General features: G+C 32.6%; 2 protein-coding genes across 3 annotated transcripts in view; both read left to right on the forward strand.

Moving 5' to 3' along the window:
* The window catches only part of LOC134691471 (uncharacterized), a 53446-nt gene extending 46873 nt beyond the window's left edge, over window positions 1–6573 (forward strand). Inside the window, exon 5 of one of the 2 annotated variants that reach the window (XM_063552019.1) lies at window positions 6426–6573. The gene's annotated coding sequence lies outside the window, so the exon portion shown is untranslated. Of the gene's footprint in view, window positions 1–1038; window positions 1208–6425 lie in introns of those variants that run through there. The other variant, XM_063552018.1, reaches the window with a different exon arrangement.
* The window catches only part of LOC134691489 (uncharacterized), a 386460-nt gene that overhangs the window by 195474 nt on the left and 167319 nt on the right, over window positions 1–23667 (forward strand). The window lies entirely within an intron of this gene.

Raw genomic sequence — 23667 nt, forward strand, 5'->3', positions numbered from 1 at the left:
ATATTTTTAACTTGGAAAAATTATAGAATCTTAACATAGAATATTTTTAAGATGGAAAGTCATGAAAAAATGTACACACAAATTACATACATTATTTCTTTATCATCAATTAGACATGTGAGCCAGTGAAAGAAATGCCATCTGTTTTTCATTAGTCTTTGTGTAGAAGACAGGAAGTGATATGACCATACAGTGTGAGGCCAAATGTAGGGTAGCACATGGATTTATACATTTTTGTGCAATTATTATTACTTAAAACATAAAAATTGTAAATAAACAATAAATGGATAATCTTTTATTAAAATATATATAAAATATTCAAGATATAGGTAAATAACATTATTCAATTGGGGCACTTTTAAAAGAAATCAGATAACTCCTCACACAACCCCAAACACATTGAAAATTTGAACTTGCAATGGATATGCAGGCAACAAACAAAGATGTCTTCTCTCCTGAACAAAATGCCAAATTTATATTGGACGTAGATTAAATAGTTTCCAATAGTTCTTGACATCTAATAGTGCAGATTTATTCTCTGATGACTTGAGTTGACTGTTGGATTTAGAAACATATTATTTGGTCAGTACACTGAATTAGATTCTACCATTTTGAATGTGTCCAAGCTCCTTTAGTTCAACAATAACACAATTATGAAAACACCTATAGTAGATTTTTCACTTATAATTATAATGATTGGGTATTAAGACAAGACAAACTGTATATAGTAAGTGTATTATAATAACTAATAATCCACTCATGGAGTAATTTGATTATAACATTTAAGATCTGTTGAAATTGGTTGTCAATGAGAAATAGATCCATAAAAGTAAAACAAAAAGTGTATCTTTACAGCAAACTGCAGATCAAAAGTAAGTTCTAAAGATATGGACAATACCAATGAAGACATTTATATTCAATAATTATGAAGAAAAAAATATTTAGGACAAAGGCTAAGTTGTTATCCATTATTGTGTTGAGGACATTATTTAAAGAATATATATATCTCTTTATTTATAACAGTAATTTTTTTTTTAGGTATCATGAGGAAGAAATGAAACTCCAAATAAAATGGTTAATGCTGTTCTACAAGATGGATCTACTGAAGCCTGGTGTTGACAAAAGTGACATTTATAACCTTAATTTCTTGTTAAAAAGGCAGTGCAAACATATACCATTTTGAAAGTTTTTGTTTGTTTGTTGTATTCATTATAATACATCAAATGAATTTGAATTAAAGGTTAAAATGATGGTTGAGTTTTATTGCTTATTACTGACTAGTGCAAGACTCAAAAGACCTTACCAAACCGAAAAAAGCATGGCACCTAGTTTTTATACCTTCATTATAACAGATATGGTTAAACAGGGTATATTGCCCAAAGGTTCATTTGAGCAATCCATTGTAAATGGAAATGATGGAAATGTTTCCATGGAAAAAGAAACTCTATGGAATATATTTCCATGGAATTCCATGGAAAACATCATGGAAAATATTCCATGGAATTCCATGGAATATGTTTCGATGGAAATATTATTATTTCCTTTTTTTCTCTTTTTATTTTCCATGGATTTCCATGGAAAACAGGTTTCAATACTCCATTGAATTCCATGAATTTCCATGATAGATGATGGAAAATCTAGGGATGTTGACAACTAGATGTCTATTGTTAAAGACCGTATGTTGATCTCTAGATGTTTATTGTTAAAGACCGTATGTTGACCACTAGATGTCTATTGTTGAAGACCATATGTTGATCTCTAGATGTCTATTGTTGAAGACCGTATGTTGATCTCTAGATGTCTATTGTTAACGACCGTATGGTGACCACTAGATGTCTTGTTAAAGACTGTATGTTGACCTCTAGATGTCTATTGTTAAAGACCGTATGTTGACCTCTAGATGTCTAATTGTTAAAGACCGTATGTTGACCACTCGATGTCTATTGTTAAAGACCGTATCTTCTTTTTTGCGTGAACCCCTGAAGGTTTACGCATATTTATTAGTTAGAAATATGGTCTATGGAGGAATATACGGAAACTTTCTTTCTGTTCATTCGGATAATTTGTTTTTCTTATCTGTATTAGCGTCCTGCAATTAGGAGCACCTCCATACGGGGTATTCAATATATTTAAAACATGACAATAAAGAACTTTACAATGGTCGCTAACTCACTTACTAGAGATAAAGGATACTACAGATACAGTTAAGTTGGCCTCATATCTTGACTTACATCTAGAAATTGACAATGAGGGTCGGTTGAAAACAAAACTTTACGACAAAAGAGATGATTTCAGTTTTCCAATTGTGAACTTTCCATTTCTAAGTAGCAACATTCAAGCAGCACCTGCATACGGGGTATATATCTCCCAATTGATACGATATTCCTGTGCTTGCATTTCCTATCATGATTTTCTTGATAGAGGGTTGCTGCTCACAAGGAAGCTATTAAACCAAGAGTTCCAAATGGTGAAGTTGAAATCATCCCTTCGTAAATTTTACGGACTCCATCACGAGTTGGTTGACCGTTATGGAATAACCGTATCACTGATATCGGATATGTTCCTTACGTCGTAACTACAATCCCCTTCCCTTTCCTGAATGTGACCTACCGAATTAGACTATTTACCGGATTTGTTATCACATAAGCAACACGACGGGTGCCGCATGTGGAGCAGGATCTGCTTACCCTTCCGGAGCACCTGAGATCACCCCTAGTTTTTTAGTGGGGTTCGTGTTGTTTATTCTTTAGTTTTCTATGTTGTGTCGTGTGTGCTGTTGTTTGTTTGTCTTTTTCATTTTTAGCCATGGCATTGTCAGTTTGTTTTAGATTTATGAGTTTGACTGTCCCTTTGATATCTTTCGTCCCTCTTTTATTTGTTATATAATAATAAAATAGATAGTTGAAAATCTATATAGAAAAAAAACCGAAATAGCTATCCATACGTATAATTTTTAAAGAATGATAATGATTCAAAACATGGACACATGTACCTCAGTCTTCCAAAAATTCATAAAATTAATTTAGAAATAATAAATGAGGCATTGCGAACTAGTCAACAAGTATGATACAATGTACATTAATTAATGTTCCTTACTACCGATCATCAATACAATGTAGGTGTTATTTAGCGTGATATACCATCGTACTTTAGCGAACAAACAACCATCGCACTTTAGCGTGAGACACCATCGTACTTTAGCGTAGGCCATCGCACTTTAGAGTACCATCGCATTTTAGAGTCCTTCATATTTATATTGGGAGATGAAGTCTCAAATGTTTGTTATAACTTGTGTCCAATCCATTTTGCTACTTTTGCAAATAAAATATGTTTAAACTAACGGTTATCAATGCAGTAGAATAAATTGATACACACGAATATCTTTTAAAGATTCCCAACAAAAAAGGTTTAACTGCATTTGTTAAATTATTTCTAAGAATCGATGAATTTGGGTTTAATACACAGTTATACAAAAAAGTTATATGTAAGAGCGCCCATGGGTGGTATATTTTCACCATTATCAAATTAATGGCAATTTTTTGTACTTAACAACAAAAAGCAGACACGACAATATTAAGCCAAAAAAAACAACAACAACATGCTCCTGATTTTGGACAGGTATATTAAGTATGCATGTACAAGCAGCAAATTGAATGTATTAGCTGAATTAAAACCCATTTCTAATGTGGAACAGGGTTTTACTGCATGCGCAAAACAAATGATTAGTAAGTAGATTTTGTCTTATTGGTAGGAATAAACATTCCACATTCTATGAAACAAAATCCCGCTGCAAATATTTGCACCTGTCCTTAGTCAGGAATCTGATGTACAGTAATTGTCGTCTGTTTATGTAGTTCATACGTGTTTCTCGTTTTTCGTTTTAATATAGATTAGACCGTTAGTTTCCCATTAGAATGGTTTTATACAGTATATACAAGTAACTTTTGGGTCCTTTATAGCTCGCTATTCGGTGTGAGCCAAGGCTCTGTGTTAAATGCCGTACTTGACCTATAATAACGATTTACTTTTATAAATTGTTACTTGGATGGAGAGTTGTCTCATTGGCACACATCTTCCTATATCTATTTTTTTTTTTTTTTTTTACAGAAATGTAAATAAAATGACTGAGGTACTTAGGTGAAATATCACCGTGGAAATATTACCTATAACAATAAGAACCCTAGAAGTGTCATCCATTGGTAGTAGTTTGATCTTTCACGTTGGTAAAAATTAATATCGAAATAAAAACAACATGTATCTCCTCACTTTATATTTAACACCACTTAACATACCCAAATTGTTATGATTTACGATAAAAAGAAAATATTATCCTCCACACACATGATAATGAAAACACTGAGATGTAATTAAAGAATTAGCATAAAAAAAGTTCTAAGGTTCACGTATTGACTTTTTTCTTTTAAATGCAACTTGTTTTTCAGTTGTTGAAAAACTTATCGGAAATAATACTTTAGATATGGATTATTTCTTTGTTACACAATTTTACTTGTAAATAATTGAAGGAAACAGAAAATTTTAATTTATCCTCTGTTAGAGAAGTGTGTACACAGCTGAAACACGTTAATATTAATAAACCAGCATGTTTAGATGGAATGTGTCCAATATTTTTAAAGCTTAATAACGAGATTACATCTCTATCACTGACTGTTCGAATAAACAAAAGAATAACATCTAATTTTCCCCGAAAAATTAAAGCATGCTAGAGTAACTGATTTACATAAAGGAGGACTAATCTCTCTAACTATCGTCCAATTTCTATTTTAAATACCATATCTAAGATTTTTGAAGGACATGTATCTACACAGTTATATGAATAATTGAATAATAAAATAAATATTACATATAGCTACGTCAGGTTTCAGACGAGATGTTGCATGTCAAACAGCCCAAACTTAACTAATTGACGAATGGTTAACACGTTTAGAAAATGGAGAAATAGGTGGTACTGTTTTATTGGATTGCAGTAAGATTTTTTATCTCTTTAACCATGTCATACTCTTAGAAAAGCTAAAATTTTACATATCGGTTAAGATATAATAAATTTGATTAAATCATATTTGACTGTAAAACAACAAGAAGAGCAATACGCAAATAACAAATCTGATAAAACGTTTGTAAAATATGGAGTGCCTCACGGTTCTATTTTAGGTCCTTTTATATGTTTAATTAATATCAATGATTTACCACTTCATGTTAAACAATCCAACATGGATTTATATGCTGATGATTCAATATTGCATTTTCATGATAAGGAAATTGACAAAAAATTAACAGCATATCATTGAAAACATGATTTAAATGCTGTTCAATCTTTGTGTAACAATTTCAGTATGAAAATTAATGGACAAAAACCAAAGGTTATAAAATTAAGTTCAAATCAAAAACTATCAGAATTATGTTTTACTATAAACGAAACAAGTACTGAAAATGTCCATGTCCAATATTCCTTCAAATTACTTGGAATTGACAGTGATGAAATTTTCACTTGGAAAGAACATGTGACATGTTAATCTTATATTTATAGATTATCGTTGATTATCTCAACGAGATTGATTTTCTCGCTTGAGCTGGGACAGCGAAAGTGAGAAAAGCAATCGAGTTGAGATGACCAATGATAATCTGTTTATCGCTATTTTACCTATGACGACGTTGTCAATTTCGATGTCAATTTCGTTAACAACGCCACGTAGCTTCTTAGTTTCTAGCGATAATTTTTCCATATCAAGCGAGAAGCATGATATGAAAATTATCACAAAAAAAGATCAAAGGAAAAATGCACAAAATAGCGATAAGTAAGAGTATCTCATCTAAACTATCACTGTTGTATAAACTTAAAGAATATATGTCTATAAATAGAAGAAAACTGTTGTATAATGCATATATTCTCTCAAATATAGACTGTTGTAGCTCAGTTTGGGGAAATTTATTACAAAAAAATTCAGATAGAATTATAAAACTTCGAAAAAGAGAAGCAAGAGTTATACTTGAATGTGATATTTCTGTTCTATCAAATGGTATGTGTCCTTCTTTATTTCATTTCAGAAAGAGTAAAATACCAACAATCAATTCTAATGTATAAAATTGTAAATGGACTAACACCTGATTACTTATCAAGGCTAATTATTAATGATGTTCAACACTACAACTTACGATCTGTCTCTAATAACACTGAATGTGTAGCTATGGTCAAATCTGTATATTCGTTTGTGCGACTTCGTGTTAATTCTGGAGGTTTGCAGTCAAATTCTTTTGAAAATCTGCTTTTATGTGAAACAAGGAGAACTTTATCTCCACCGTTATTTTTACTTTTCAAAAACGATATAGTCAATGATTTATCTATATTGAGACAACTGATGATGTCGTAACTGTGAACGAATATTTCATATACCTCATCTTATTTGCAGACGATGCCGTTTTGTTTGGGAAATCACCTGATATTTTTCACCAGCTACTTAATAAACCGCATGATTGCCAAAACAGACTGCAATGGGCGAGACAGAGGCATATGAGCAGGGACAAAAGGCCACTATTTACATGCAGCCATTGCCTTGGACGGTGGAGATACCCATTATTAAAAGGAAAAAGGATTTTAGTGCATATCAAATGATTTGAACATTACAGGTGACCTAATCAATTCACCTACTGCACTTACTAAATTAGTAGATTGATTGAGTGATTGTTGGTTGCTTAACGTCCAGTGGATAAATTAGTAGATGAATGGTTAACAAATATAGATAATGGAGAAATAAACGGTGTTATATTTTTAGATTTAAAGAAAGCTTTTGATCTGGTTAATCATTTAATGTTATTGAAAAAAACTTGAATATTATAATGTTTCAAACTATTCACTAGACTGGTTTAAGTCATACTTTTTTCAACGAAGTCAACAAGCGTCATGTCCGATACTAAAAACATAAAAACTGGTGTACCACAAGGATCTATCCTTGGCCCTATGTTAATTATTTTATATATCAATGATTTACCACTGAACATAGAAAATTCATTAATAGATTTATATGCAGATGATTCTACTTTACATAGTAAAGATAATAATGAACATGGGTAAAATGCTAACCTTCAAATGATATTTATATTATTGAAAACTGCATGGTTCGCAAAATTGTATGAATATAAATGCAAAAAAATGAAAATCAATGGTGATTGGTTCAAAACAGAGGCTTTAATCAACTGGAAACAGTTTAGATATCAGATAAACAAATAGAGAATGTAGATTGTTAAAAACTTCTTGGTTTATATATTGACAAAAACCTAAATTGGAATGAGCAAATATATAAAATGTCATGTTCAATATCAAATAGAATCAAATTATTGCAAAAGATAAGAAAGTATTTACCTATGCATATACGTATTATCTATTTTAATGCTTATATTCTGCCATTGTTTGATTATTGTTGTAATATAACAAGTTATTAAAGAAATCTGCTAGGGTTAAAGTAGAAGCTGACATAATGAAATCCTCCAGTTTATTATTTAATAGTTTCAACTGGTTAAATGTAGAAAAACGAATTCAATATCAAAAGGCAATACTTGTATTTAATTCTTTAAAGAATATGGTTCCTAACTATTTACAAGTTACAGATAACCAAAATTATAATTTACGTTCATCTGATGAAAAACTATTAAATCTTCCGAAAACATAGACAGACATCTTCTTTTGAAAAAAAACCAGTTACATATTCTGGTTCTCAAATATGGAACAGTTTACCACAATAAATAAAGATGAGTAATACACTTGTATCTTTTAAAACAAATTGTTACACATTTTTCATAAATTGTGCAAATTAATATGCATAAGATGTATGTTTCATTATAATACGTTATTCTGATTGGCTAACTAGCAATCTCGTGATATTCCTTAATCAATTGCATTACACAATGCAACTTTTCATTCATGATGACACGAGGTCCCACAATAAAGTGCACAGGTTAATGAAATAAAAACTTGATAAAAGGCGTGTTTTCATGATCCTATAGGAAAAAGTGTAATTATAAGTATTGAATGCTTTTTTTTGTAACTTTATAGGGTATTAAAAGCGTTGACCGTGCGCACAAAATGTACTTCGGTCAACGCTTTTACACCCCAATAAATTTATAAAAAAGAGCTATCAATTCTTAAAATAATAGTGTACTTTATAAATATGTTATTATTATTTTGAGGACTCTCAGGAAGATTAGTTTTAAATAGTTTGATTATCCTCTTGATGTATTTATTTTTATAGATTATTTATGTTTTTTTAAACCGGATGCATTTTCTCATTCTCATCTCATCGAAGGGCAGAGCCCTCAGATGAGATTAGAATGAGAAAATGCATCGAGTTTAAAAAAACATAAATAATCTATTTATCGCTATTATTTGTATTTTCGAATATCACTTAATTCAAATTTCAGTAAAAAAAAAGTATCTTATACGATAATAATGCATTTTCTTTTGTGGTACTATTTTTTTTGGCGGAGGCTTATTTGATATAAATATGTCGTCGCTCGGGTAGTTCATTCATTACCGACCGTGCGAGGGCTGAAAGGCCAGTCAAGGTCGTTAAACACTTCCATATATAGTTCATTCATTTGAAAAAAGATATATCATCTGACCATCCGGCGTGTTCAAATATGGCAAAGACCATTTTCACTGTTGATAAGCTGTAATTTGATGTTTCTACGTATCAAAATGAAGCGAACGGTTGAATAAATATATAATGTATTTTCAAAGCAGACGAAGAAATATATAATGTATTTTCAAAGCAGACGAAGAAATATACATGCATGAAGAAATGTACATGCAGACAGACCTACGATGATTGGTCTAATTGAAGTCGACATATGTAAAAAAAGGACATTTTTTATTTGTTAAAAACATGATTTGATTACTTTAATTAACTTCCAATAAATTATTTAACGGCAAATTCACGGTAAAATATTAAAAAGGGAAATCATCTTGTGTTGTTGACATTTCAGCGCGCAGTCATCAGATTACATTTTTTTGTATAGTTCCGGCTAATCTTTTCTGATTGGCCAACACTCTAGCGCATGAATTACATGCTGTTGCTAAGGACCTTAGAAACTAGCGATAATTTTCATTCTCACTCTACACGAGTGATATGAAAATTATCACAAAAAAACATCAAAGGAAAAATACAGATAATAGCGATAAATGTTTTTATCGTACTGAACATTTTATTTAGACAATGAAGTTATAAATGATTGAAATTTATCATTATATATGTAAATTCAGAAATAAATGCGTACATTTATTATTGCGATTCCTTGATCGTTGACAAATATGCAAAATGTAATTGAATTAAGATACGATTGCAAACATTGAATGAAGAAAATCACTACTGAAAATTTAGAATGCGAGTTTTCACTATTTCGAACCCGATACAGTCGCAATTTTCACAATTAAAATAATTTCTGAATTTACAGTTCATATTTCACAAATATTGCATTTTTTGAAATGATGAAAAATTATAAAAAATAATCTAGTGTTGCGTTTTTGTCGAGCCTGCAACTTTTGTTGCAGAAAGCTCGACATAGGGATAGTGATCCGGCGGCGGCTACGGCGGCGGCGGCGGTGTTAGCTCACTTCTTAAAAGCTATATATTTTAGAAGGTGGAAGACCTGGATGCTTCATATTTTGTATATAAATGCCTCATGTTATGAAGTTTCCGTCAGTCACATGTCCATTGTCCTTGACCTCATTTTCATGGTTCAGTGACTACTTGAAAAAAAAGTTCAGATTTTTTGTAATGTTAAATTCTCTCTTACTGTAAGTAATAGGATAACTATATTTAGTATGTGCGTACCTTGCAAGGTCCTCATGCCCGTCAGACAGTTTTCACTTGACCTCGACCTCATTTCATGGATCAGTGAACAAGGTTAAGTTTTGGTGGGCAAGTCCATATCTCAGATACTATAAGCAAAAGGTCTAGTATATTCGGTGTATGGAAGGACAGTAAGGTGTACATGTCCAACTGGCAGGTGTCATCTGACCTTGACCTCATTTTCATGGTTCAGTGGTTATAGTTAAGTTTTTGTGTTTTGGTCTGTTTTTCTCATACTTTATGCAATAGGTTTACTATATGTGTTGTATGGAATCATTGTAAGGTGTACATGTCTAGCGGGCAGATGCCATCTGACCTTGGCCTCATTTTCATGGTTCAGTGGTTATAGTTAAGTTTTTGTGTTTTGGTCTGTTTTTCTCATACTTTATGCAATAGGTTTACTATATGTGTTGTATGGAATCATTGTAAGGTGTACATGTCTAGCGGGCAGATGTCATCTGACCTTGACCTCAGTTTCATAGTTCAGTGGTCAAAATTAAGTTTTTGAGTTTTGGTCTTTTTATCTAATACTATATGTCATAGGTCAACTATATTTGGTGTAGGGAAATATTTTATGATCTATATGTCAGTCGTGCAGGTTTTATTTGACCTTGACCTGGTTTTTATGGTTTATTGCTCAGTGTTAAGTTTTTGTGTTTTGGTCTATTTTCGTAAACTATAAGCAATAGGTCAACTTTATTTGTTGTATGGAAGCATTGTTAGCTGTACATGTCTGCCTGGCATATGGTTCAACTGACCTTGACCTCATTTTCATGGTTCATGTTAAGTTTATGTGACAGTCGTAATAAAGCTTTATATTTAGGAGTATCAACATAATATCAATGATTAGTAAAGAAGGCGAAACATTTCAGTGTGTACACTCTTGTTAAAGTCTGCTAGTATATTAATGTTGTTCATATGTATTGAAGAAACAGTTTCAAGTTCTTATGATAATCTTCTAAATGAAAACAAAAGTATCTTCATAATCAGTCCGATAATTTTCTCGTTTGAATAGTTTTACATTTGTCATGTCGGGGCCTTTTATAGCTGACTATGCAGTATGGGTTTTACTCATTGTTGAAGGCCATAAAGTGACCTATAGTTGTTAATTTTTATGTCATTTGGTCTCTTTTGGAGAGTTGTCTTATTGGCTATCATACCACATTTTCTTATTTTTTTATACTCGTAATAACATAAACTATTGACTCAAAGATGTGTCTCGCCTCTAAGCATAACACATGACAATCTGATGGAAAGCATTATTTTTATTAGTTCAAAGGTAATGGACCGTGAACTATAATAGATAACTAAAATAATGTACATCAAACATACGAAATACGTCAATTACGCAGCAACCGGACGATAGAGATAACTATATTTATCAACATACGAAAATTGAAATACTTTAATTATACAGCAACCTGACCACAAAAATAACCAAAATACATTAACATATTAGATACGTGAATTAGATATCAACCTGACGACATAGATAACTAAATACATCAACATACAAAATACGTCAATTAGACAGCAACTGACAACAAAAATAACAAAAATACATCAACATATTAAATACTTTAATTAGACAGCAACTGGACAATATAGATAACTGAAGTACAGCAATTATGAAAGAATTTCAAAATAGTATACTATTTCTCCATCAAAGTTGAAATTGAACAAACAAAGAGGTAGGGCCATTTTCCCCTGATTTTTTCTGATTGATTATGTTGGTAAATCATGTTTTTAAATAGCTCGATAAATACTAATTATAGTACATGAAAATACGTCACATCATCTATTTTCATACCTTGGACAGGTATTCCTACAATAAACAAGGCCAAACTATATTGATTTTTTGGTTTATCAAAATTAATATTGAGTTTCTTTGTTAATGCCCATGAAAAGCATTCAAATGTGAATTGTCAACTAAAAGATATTCAAAATTAATATTAAAAGAAATGTTGCTTCAGTTAGCGTAATAATGTTGGTAGGTGATTTTGAGAGTATATGCTATTGCTGTTCTTGGAGTTCTATTCGCCGACTTTTTCAATTTAAAATTGTTCCATGGTGGTTCCGGTCGGGTTCAGAACATCTTCATCCGTAAGCAAGTTTGGATCTTCGAAGTCTAGTCTCTTTTTTTTTGCATGAGATACCATACCACGAAACCTGTCAAGAAGCCAAATAATATAAGACGTATTTAACTGGGATGCTGTTTTACTCAATCTGGATGTATCTGTCTTTGTCCCAGTTTTTAAGGTTTTACCGTCCATATGAACCGGACAACATACTACGCCAGTTGGTATTAGAATACCCTGTGTTACAAGCACGTGTAATTTGGCCTTTTCTAGCATTGTAACAAATGGGCCCATTGATGTGATACATATGCAATACTTTGCTGATGTTTTGCTTACAGCCACGATTGGTACTAAAATTTATTTGTTTTGTGTTGTTGTTTTTTCTAATTTTTTGATGACTTAGATACCGGTGGATTTGCGATAAAATTGCTGTCTGCATTTGTTACATATGATACCATTTTCAAAAACGTTCCTGTTGAAGGTTTCGAAAAAAAAAAATGTTTTGAAATTTTTTCATTATGTGTATATTACACACACAACATTTGGGCTTTATTGCAATATTATCAACATTCGTGAAATTGCATTGGTTATGTAAAAGCACTTACTTCAGTTTAACGGTAATTGTACCTTGCATATAATTTGTATATAATGAATGTAATAACAGGAATATGACGTAAGTCAAGATTATGGATATTTATAGGAACGCACACACTAAGCAACACATTTTTTTCTTTTTCTTTGAAATGATATATAGTCAAAATGATCCATAATGACTCTATGAATTAAACAAACATCCGAACAAATATGATAGAAACATTAAAATTTAATATTTTAACACAAAAAATGCAATAAATCTGCGTGAGATTTGAACCCCTTCTTAAAAACAATCTTTCATTTAAAGTATTATGTGCAACCGATGGAGCCACGGCGACTCTTGATTAGAAGGCGGTTATTAAGCAGCTATAAAGGTACAATTTAGTGATGTTCCACTTTTTATTAAAAAAAGTTGGTTTTTAGATATTAAGGACACATTAAACCAATTTCATTTTTTTTTTTTTTTTTATTATTTACAACAAAAATCAAAGTACTGAAGTACTGAACATCAGAGGACCTCAAGATATGTTGAATTATTGATAAATGACAGGTGTTTATATTATACCTGCCAGACAGATACGTTCACCTTACAATATGGTACAAATAATATAATTTTCTATCATATCTGAGATACTGACCTGAACTAGGAAACTTAACTTTGTGAATTATCAATGATTACATGGTCAAATGAGAACTGTTTGATTGGCATTATGACCATATAGTTGCACACATACAAAAATCGTTAGCATATAACTTATAGAGAATCAACATAGCAAACAATTCTTCGAGTAGCTATATAGTCACTCACCGAACTATGAAAAAGAGGTTCAAGACAATCATATTAAAACAGATAAATTGTAATATTGGGGCTAAAGATACCAGATGAACAGCAAACTCATATATCGAAAATAAACTTACAATTCCATGACTACAACTGAAAAAGACATGTAGACAAATAAAAGTACACTAGAAAAAACATAGAAAACTAAAGACTGAGCAACACAAACCCCACCAAAACTTGGGGGTGATCTCAGTTGCTCCGGATGGGTAAGCAGATCCTGCTTTACAAATGGCATTTATTAACAATGTTTGTTCATGTAGTATCAAGGTCTTTTATTTTCTGAAACATTTAGCTTTACGATCAATTGCTAATTAAATGGATGTTAACCTATAGCTGTACAATGTAACCTATGGGAGTGCAACCCGAGGATAAATCTCAATAACTGAAAATTATACCATAGTCATCTATGGTATAATTTTCACAATTATACCATGGTTTTGTTGTATAAGGTATTCAAAAGTAAACAATTGTCAAGACCTGGCCGCGGCCGCCTGAATTTTTTTATAGAAACAACATAGTCAGTGTGGGGCCACTAAGCTAAACTCTTTAATAAAAATGGGAGACTACTGTCAAATGAATTTAATATAGGTGCAAACAGAATAGAATGTGTGAAATTCTATAAATACTTAGGATTAGTTCTTACTAACACTGGAAAATTTAATGCAGCTAAAAAAACTATATGATAAAGGACTAAAGGCTTCATTTAATTTTACAAAAACATTAAGTCATGTTCTCCATCTATTAAGACTTCACGTCATATTTTTTATCACACCATCAAACCAAGAGTTTTATATGGCTGTGAAATATGGGGTATGTTAAATTTGACTCCAAAAAGAAGAGCCATGCATCTTTTTTGAAATCTTCAAAGATTGGGAACCTGATAAATTAAATCTTAATTTTTGCAAGTATGTTCTTAGTGTCTTCAAAAATTGCACAAATATTGGAGTTATATCAGAGCTAGGTAGATTTCCTTTATATATTAACATAGTAATTCAAATATTTATGTATTGGTACCGCCTTGAAAACTCGCCCACTGATCTCTTAAGTGATGCTTATATTGAAAGCTTATCTGATAAAGCTGTGGCTAATCAATTGTGGTATGCAAACATAAATTTTTAGTGAAAAACTTGGTTTAAATTTAGTACTTTGTAAAAAAACTCAGTAAAAATAGATTCAAAATTTTACTTCGAAAATGTATCAAAACTGTTTTTTTAACATATTGGAGCAATCAAAAAGACTTAATAAAAAAAGATGATCACAGTAAATTGAGCAACTACTTTGAATTTAAACATAATTTCACTTTTGAAGATTACTTCAATATTAAGAACAGAGATAAGAGAGTTATACTAACTAGATTTAGAATAAGCAATCATTGTATCCGCATAGAGAGAGGCCGTTACGAACGAAAAATTGATGAACATGGAAAAAATATTACACTGCCAAGATCAGAGAGAACATGCCAGTTTTGTTCAATGAACTCGGTTGAAGACGAAGAACATTTTTTTATTTAAATGTACCCTTTATAATAAGGAAAGAAAAACCTTTCTGGATGAACTCTTTACACAATACCCATATTCATCGCAAATATCCGATAGTAACATGAGTAATCTGCTTATTTCAGCCTTGATGCGCCCCTGTTGAAGGTTACAAGAGCGCAATTATTCGTAATGCATTTTCCATGGGGTACCACTGGTGTTCCGGTTTTTTTTCTCGAAGACTACACAACCTAGGGGAAATCCGGTAGCAGTTCCTGTTACTGGAAATGCCAGTGTTGCATTACAAATTTTTTTTTATTTAGGATCATGCGGCTCAAAAAACTGACTTAAAATGCAGTTGAAAAAGATCGTCTATTATTTTCGCTTAATGAAAAAGACATATTTTCAATGGCTTTGACGTGCAGAAATGGAAAATATTTTCTATACTTCGTAATATGTGAATATGATTTTTAAACCTAATTGGATAAGCTTTCGACTTAATGTAATTCAAATCCTGTACCGTCCAATCAGAAGCCGTATAGGATTCTGGGGCAGTAAAATGTAAACAAATAATTGCGCTCTTGTAACCCTATAAGTGATCTACTTGTTACTTTAATACGAAGAAAATAAATTTAACTCCAAAAGTTGCTGAGATCTTATATATATAAAAAAAATTGTTGCAATAAAGAATTATACACAAAAAGTAAACTATCTTTCAAAGCCTTACATGTTCTCGTTTCTACAACTTAATCGGCCCGAAACCACAATTAATTTCTGTATCATTTCTTTATAACGTTTTGTCGCATTAAAAAAGTTTTGCCAATTCTTTTTGTCTAATTTTTGTGTGTGTTTAATGTACAGTACAAGTCCAAAAATATATGCAATTTTCAGAAAAATTGCATGTTTACATCATACAAATTTGGCCAATACACATCCATACCCCTATAGGCAAGTCAAGAGATGTTTCGAAAAGTGTAAATATTACCTTTTTGAACCTGGCCTAATCACTCTTTCCTGATCAAAATCAGTTAAAATAAAACATCCAAAAGTTTATTTCAGCTCTCTTCTTTCATTTCCACCCCAGGAAAGCTAAGAAATGTATGAGAAAGGGAAAGAAAAAAAATAAAGAAAAAATACACTATAATTAAAGGGAACTATATAAGCGGGGTCATTAATTGTGTCTTAGGCCAATCAGCTGGTATTTTCAAAATGGCGACAGGGGAGAAATTATTTTCATATTGTGCCAGATTAAATATTCCTGGTTTTGCTACGATAATATGGTAGACAAATATGCTACAAACGGTTTAAAACCAGTTACTTAAAATCAAATAATTGAAATATATAAATTACCTTTCTGTTTATAAATTCCTGTATTGATCGCCTCTCGTGTTTCTTCAAGCTCGCTCTTGATGAATGCGCATTGGTGGTATTCATCCGCAACAACAATTTTTCGGTACGTCATTGATATTAAAGATCATTGTTTGACTAATTATTATAATCTAATATTTCTAACGACAAAACATTTCCATATTATTAATTTGTATTTAATAAAAGTAAATTTTCTAAGTATCCATTGAAAACATGAATTTAAAAGAAGCGATAAGGAATTTTATTTTGCACTATATAATGTGCGCGGATCTATAATTTTTATAGCTCGGTTATCATTCCAAAACTAATTATATATGCATACAGATATTCAAATTAGGCGGTAAATTAGACGAGGGCAATACACCCGAGGCCCTGACAATCCGCTGATGTAAAAATAACTTTGTTTTGGTTTGAAATGTCCTTCTCGGGGGATTCCCTGATTTTCTAACCTAAAAACACAGCAAATTTCGCATATTTAACATATGTGACTTTCATCTGTTTTAGGAGGTTAAATTCACTATTTTTTCAGATACATCATAATGTATGAAAATCGAGATATTGATCAAACACATTTCAATTTCTTGTTTTTATCCATAATTTTATTCTTTCAGCACATTATGGAATTGGCCCAACCTCTTTTTGGGACAGAAAAGTAAAAGCTTTAACCTTCACTATTAAAACGTGTTCTTCCAAGGTAGCAATTTTGAAAAAATGTTAATCAGAGGTGATATGATAGCCAATCAATATCGTAGGATTGTGCTCAAAGAAAAGTATCAAAACAACTAAAATGTTGGTTTTTTTTATTTGTTCGTTGAACATTATATCTAAGAAAGATTTCCAATGTTCAGCATTTTTCTCAGTAGCACATCTGTTGGCAGAAAAAACAGCCCTTGCAAACACTAAAAAAAGGAATTATTATTCCTCTGTCCTCAGAATGTTTTTTCTTTATATAAAAAGAGTGAACTTTTTGTGCTATTTCATTCCAGACTATTTGCGAATCAATAGTTTCAAAGACTATTACCCCGGTCAATAGATGTATAAGTATATGTATTTCACGGACTTTATATGATACTTATTTTTGATTGGAAAACAATTCTATTCGTGTTGCTTGAACTTTTATGCATGGTAACGTAAAACTCTGAAATAAAGAAAACGGTATTGCCTGTATGTGTCTGAAGTCTTAATTTCTAATTAATATAGTATTTACCTGGTGCAATTAAAAAATTCTACGCGACATATCTATGGAACTACAAAGTAACAAGTGTAGGGGGTTCCTGGTTTTAATTACTGTTGCAGTAAAAATAATATTTACCAGTACCACAACTCTAATGTTCATCTTGTACATATAAACGTGACTGTTTGCTTTTTGTCAGGTGGTGTAAGTAGATTTTTAAGGATTTGTAATAAAGATTTACAATAACTGTCTGCGAGTCCGACTACGAGTCATAGCAAGACAGTTTAAATGACGGGGGTTATGTCAAAACAATAAAAAATAGTTTAAACCTTGTGCTGTTATCATTATAATACTAATTGAAAAGTTCGTTCGGCGATTTACAAAACAACATCAATAGATGACGTCACCATAAACGCGTCGTGAACCCCCTATGAAATTTACTAACCCCCTATGGGCTCATAGGAGGTCACTACGTGACGTCTTTAAACCAATCACAACGTAATAATTTACCTGCAGTGCGATAAAATCAAATAAACTTTTTTTCCCCTGAAGCCACACCCACGTCCTCCATCTTCCATCAATGTTTATCCCGCACACTACACAGTCCCGTCGTTTTGGTTCTTTCTGCTGTTTCTATATCATTTTGATCTTTAATTTACCGGAATAAGTAAGCAAACAATTTTAATCAGTTATCAAAAATTCAGTGTGGCTACCGATGTTGTTGTATTTTATTGGGTTTTTTCAACAAAAAAAGTACAGCTTGCGATAAATTCGTTTTACGGTTAGCTACTGACCCCCTACGGATTCATAGAGGGTGAATAAAATCCATAGGGGATTTTTATAACCCTATATGAATCCGAAGGGGGTCAGTACCGAACCATATAACTTATAGTGTCAGTCACAGTTTGTATCGTTTGTTCTCAATTTTATGTTTTCTTTTTAAGATTTTTGGTTTGAAGAAAAAATAACATAGGACACTCTTTAAATAAAAAACCTGCCAAACTGAGTATGCATAACAATTTATTCCCAGCTATAACAAAACATTTTGATAAAATACGATTTGAAACAATTTGCAATCATTCAATTGAAAAGATTTATCCTATCCGCCTAGACTATATACAAAGGAAATAATGTTACTTAAAAAATAAAAAATAAAACAATAGTATTACCCCCCTCATCAGTTAGAATAGAGAACATATAGAAATGATCAGATAACACGAGCAAAAGATTGTTGTGAAAGTATAAGATTCTAAAGAATCTGTTATAAAGAGAGAATGAAAAGCGTTTTCTTCAGCCCTTCAGAAAAAAATAACATAATTTTCCAACGCATCGAAAATGAATGCAGTAATCTACCAAGAGACTCCTTTATCTCATGCTTATGTAATATTTGCAACAATAACCCCGACTTATTAGAACAATTAAGAATGCAATATTTTATAAAAGCAAAAGGTAGAGCTGACTTTCCTTTTGTTTCTGCAGTCTTAAAAAAGCGCATTCAACCAAAAACAAAAAATGGTGAACCTCTGGTACAAAAGCTTGGACGTGATAGTTTTGTGCTCAGACTTGCCTCAGTCGGAGAGTATTGCGATGACTTGAAAGAATCTTTAAGCAGCAAATCCTCTGGTAGAAATAATTCATACCTAGATGTAAACGTGATTTCGTCTACTCCTGTAGAAATACCTGATTTGTGTATGCGAGAAACTATCATTAAAATAGAAAGCTCTATTATAGAAATGAAATTGACACATGAAAAAACTACGAAAGGGACGAACGAAAAACTAGACAAACTTGAAACTAAAAACAGATCGATGAATAGCAGAATTAACAAGCAAAATGAAAGGTTAATTAACATTCAAAATCAACTCAATTTATCAAAATCTACTATTTCACGATTGAAGGATGAAAATTCCCATCTAGAAAAGACAGTAACCGATATGTCTGAAAAACTATGTCAGAGCTCAAAAATACACGAAACAAACGAAAACGTCATTATGGAACTAACCAATAAAGTGAAGTCTTTACAATTGGAAATTTCCACAGAGAAAGTTCAAGCCGAGAAAAGCAAATCAAAACTTGAGGCGACAATAAAATTGTGCAATGAAACCAAGTCAAGACTCGACTCTGAATGTATCTGTACCAAAATATCTGACTCGAAAGCCTCGGGTGTAAATTCATTGCGTACCAAAGTTCAGGTTTTAAGTGAGCAACTTAAAGACACTATAATCAGCATAGAAAAATATGACTCGTCATCATCCTCACTCACCTCATCAATAACTGATATCAGAAAACGTATCAACACAGTTGAACGAAATGCAAAAACGAATGAGACCAACATACAAAAATCATATGCCAAAATTGTATCTGAGATGCAATCTGACGAATTTCTACGCTCGAACATAGGCAAATCAAAAGCACACGAATCAGTCTCAGATGTATTACAAAAATCACCGGAAATAAAGGAACCCGATGTTGAAGCGTTATTTGTTAAAAGGACAACATTTGCACCAAAGAACCCTGAAAACGAAAACGACTCTACACAAAAGATTGATGTACACTTTCCAAGATCCGTATGTAATCCCCCAACTTCCGAATTTAAAGGTGTATCAAGAAACAAGAAGAGAATATCCCGATTTTATGTTGGAGGAATCGATAAACGAACTTCATCCGAAAATGCAATGCGTTCATTTTTAGACAGTCGGAACATTAAGGTGACTTTCCTACGTAATTTTGACAAACAGTACAGACGGAGTGCATCTGCTCATCTGAATGTCGCAGCTGAAGATGAAGCTCTGATAAAGAACCCTGAATTCTGGCCAAAGGGCATTTTTGTTAAACCGTGGTTGCCATGGGAGCAATTTGCAGCAGAACATTCAATTTCGGTACCTGAAAACAAAAATCATGGATACGACTAGTTTAAATTTCATGTGTTGGAATTGTAGAGGAATCTTTTCTAGCATTCCGTATCTCTCAGAAGTCTTACGTAATAATGATGTTGACATTTGTGCTCTGTCTGAGCATTGGCTTCGATTATATCAATTGCATATACTTGACTCAATAGATAGAAACTATGTGTCTATCTCGAAAGGCGTGGACGAATCAAATATTGAATCCTTACGAGTAAATGATAGATCAGGAGTAGCATTCTTAGTCTCGAAAGTTATTTATATATATACGACGGTGATAGACTGTAACAACTCTAGATTCCTTGGTATAGAAGTTAATATTCCAAATTGTGAAACATTTTTTGCGTTTTGTGCGTACTTACCTGCATCTTCTCACTCAATTGATTTCTTTCGTGAACATGTCGAATATATGTTTGAACTATATACTACTTATCAGGAAATTGGAACAGTAGTTTTATTGGGTGACTTTAATACGAAAATCAATGGACCAAGATACATGTTTTCATCAGACCAAAGAAGTGATTTTTTCCGTTCACTTATGATTAAACATAAGCTAGTGTCTGTAAATATGGAAGCGATTTGCACAGGACCCGTTTGTACGTTTCAGTCGCATCATGGAGGTCCGGCTACATGAATAGATCATATTATAATTAACGTTGACAACATTGAAAACATTCGGAAAGCGAGTGTCTTAGACAACCATACTTTTTGTATCTCTGATCACCATCCAGTACTATGTACGTTCGAATTTCGTGGAAAGGGAGCTAACTTACAACCTCCAGTGTTTGTAAATCGTCCAAAAGTGGCAAGGGACCGTGCGCGAAATAAAGGCACAGTAACAGACTATTCTTATGCAGTATCTCAAAAACTGTGGACTTTAGAGTATCCTAGTGGTCAAATTAACGAAACAACGATTGAAAGTTATTACGATGAAATTATCAATTCTATGAAAACCGCTGAGATTGAAACTTTACCACACATCAATTATAAAGGTTACAGGAAACCATACTGGAATAACAAACTGACTCTTTTACGTAACAACATGAGATCCACTCCGAAAGAATGGATAAATCAATGTCATTGCCATGACAGCAATTGTGATGCTTTTGTGACATATAAAACTTCAAAAAGACTTTTTCGTGCTGCACTTCGAAAAGCATTTGATGAGTTTGAAAGTTCAACTGCACGCAGGTTAGAAAAAGAAATCGATATAGATCAAAAACATGCATGGACCATTTTAAACAGACGAAAGAAGAAGTCTTCCGGATGCATGTCGCTTAAGAAAGATGGCATTCTCTACACTGATTCTGACGATATATGCGATATTTGGTATGAACATTTTTGCACTGTTTTTTCGCCTACAAACTACAAAGATAGTAATCGTCAAAATGAAATTTCTGAGAAGGTGAAGGCTATCAGAAATAGTGCCACTAAAGACACTTCAGCCAATTGGATTACTTTTGAATTTTCGGAAGTACATGACATATGTAATAAGCTAAAATGTAACAAAGCATGTGGTCATGATGACATTGCTTACGAGCACCTGCGTTTTGGTGGCAAACTGTTAATGAAACACTTATGTTATTTATTCAATCTGATTCCGCAATATGCCTACGTACCAAAAGAATGGCACAAAAGTATGATTATCCTCCTGTATAAAGGTGATAACAAAAGCCGAACTGATACAAATTCATATCGGGGAATTTCGTTAGTACCAAGTATTACAAAAGTATTCGAAAAACTAACCGACATCAAGCTCTCCAGCATACGAACAGATTTTCCAAACGGACAGCAAGTAGCGTATCAAAAGCTCTTAAGCAGCCTCAATGCGTCTTTTAATCTTCAAGAAGTAACTCTTCATCATATTGAAAAGAATGGGACTATTTATATTGTTTTACTAGACAGCACGAAAGCTTTTGATACTGTTCCGCATGATGGACTTCGTTTAAAACTGCACGAGTATGGAGCTCATGGTAAACTTTGGCTTTTGCTTGATAGTATGTACACTAATCTGTATGGTGCCGTGTCTTTAAATGGTAAATTGTCTAAATGGTTTGAACTAAAGCGTGGTATTCGCCAGGGAAGTTCCTTGTCAGCTAAACTGTACTTGATCTTTATAAATGACCTTATAAAAGAACTAGAATCTTCAAAAGAAGGTGCATTCTTTTATGATCTTAATGCTAGCTCTCCAGTTCAGGCAGACGATATTGCTATTATTGCTACAAACTGCGTTTCGACACAACGGATGGTAACAATATGTGAGAACTATAGTAACATGTGGGGTTTCACGTTTTCACCAGCAAAAAGCAAATTATTACAATTCGGTAAACGCAGAACTTCTACTCCAACATATCTATATCAAGAACCGATCAACTATGTAACTTCTGCTCGACATATTGGTATTCAACTAGATACATCTTTAAAAACAATGGACAGCACTCTTAAAGCTTGTCGCACCTTGCGCTCGACAACGACCTCAGTTATACGCCTTGGAATACACCCAGCCATTGTAAATCCAATTGTATGCGCAAAGATTATACGTCAGCTCTGCTATCCGAAAGCACTATACGGTTGTGAACTCTGGGGAAAACTTACCTGCACTGAAATACTGATGCTTGAAAGAACTCACCACTATATTTGTAAATTTATACAAGGTTTACCAAGAAGAACAAGAAGTGACATGTGTGTGTCATTGTTAGGATGGCTTTCAATTGAAAGTTTTATATGTGAACGAAAACTGTTGTTTTTTGGAAGAACATGTCGCCTTCCATACTCAGCTGTCTCATTCCGTATTCTTCTCCGTAGACTCATTGATGCTAGATATAATCAATATGACACTAGATCAGGTTTCGCTTGTGACATTATTGAAATACTCACAAAATATGATTTATCGAAATATCTAGATCAGTTTCTCAATGATGGACAATTCCCAAGTTCGGCAACTTGGAAATCGATAGTCAAGACGTCAATTTACCAGGTTGAGGTAGTAAAGTGGCATCATCGTATGGCAGTGGATCCTGATTTTGTTGTTTTTAAAGACATTCACTCGTTTTGTGTACCGCATGCGGCGTGGAGAGTAGCACTACGTCACCCACTGATGCGCAGACAGGCCCATTTTGTAACATCAACGTGCTGTCTTATACGCGAGAACTTACAAAACAACAGAATACTGTGCGATAAATGTGGTAAACTTTTTGATGATCCTTGTACTCATGCAATACTATCATGTGACTATACAGTTGATGCTCGAGATCAATTTTGGAGGAGTGTTATAGACATAAACCCGATTACATTTAGTGTTCACTTAGGAAATATGACTGACAATAAATTGCTTAATTGTATTCTTGCCTGTGACACCGATCTACAGAATGAAG

The sequence above is a fragment of the Mytilus trossulus genome, chromosome 11 (assembly GCF_036588685.1).
Source record: "Mytilus trossulus isolate FHL-02 chromosome 11, PNRI_Mtr1.1.1.hap1, whole genome shotgun sequence".
In the NCBI taxonomy this organism is placed as follows: Eukaryota; Metazoa; Mollusca; class Bivalvia; order Mytilida; family Mytilidae; genus Mytilus; species Mytilus trossulus.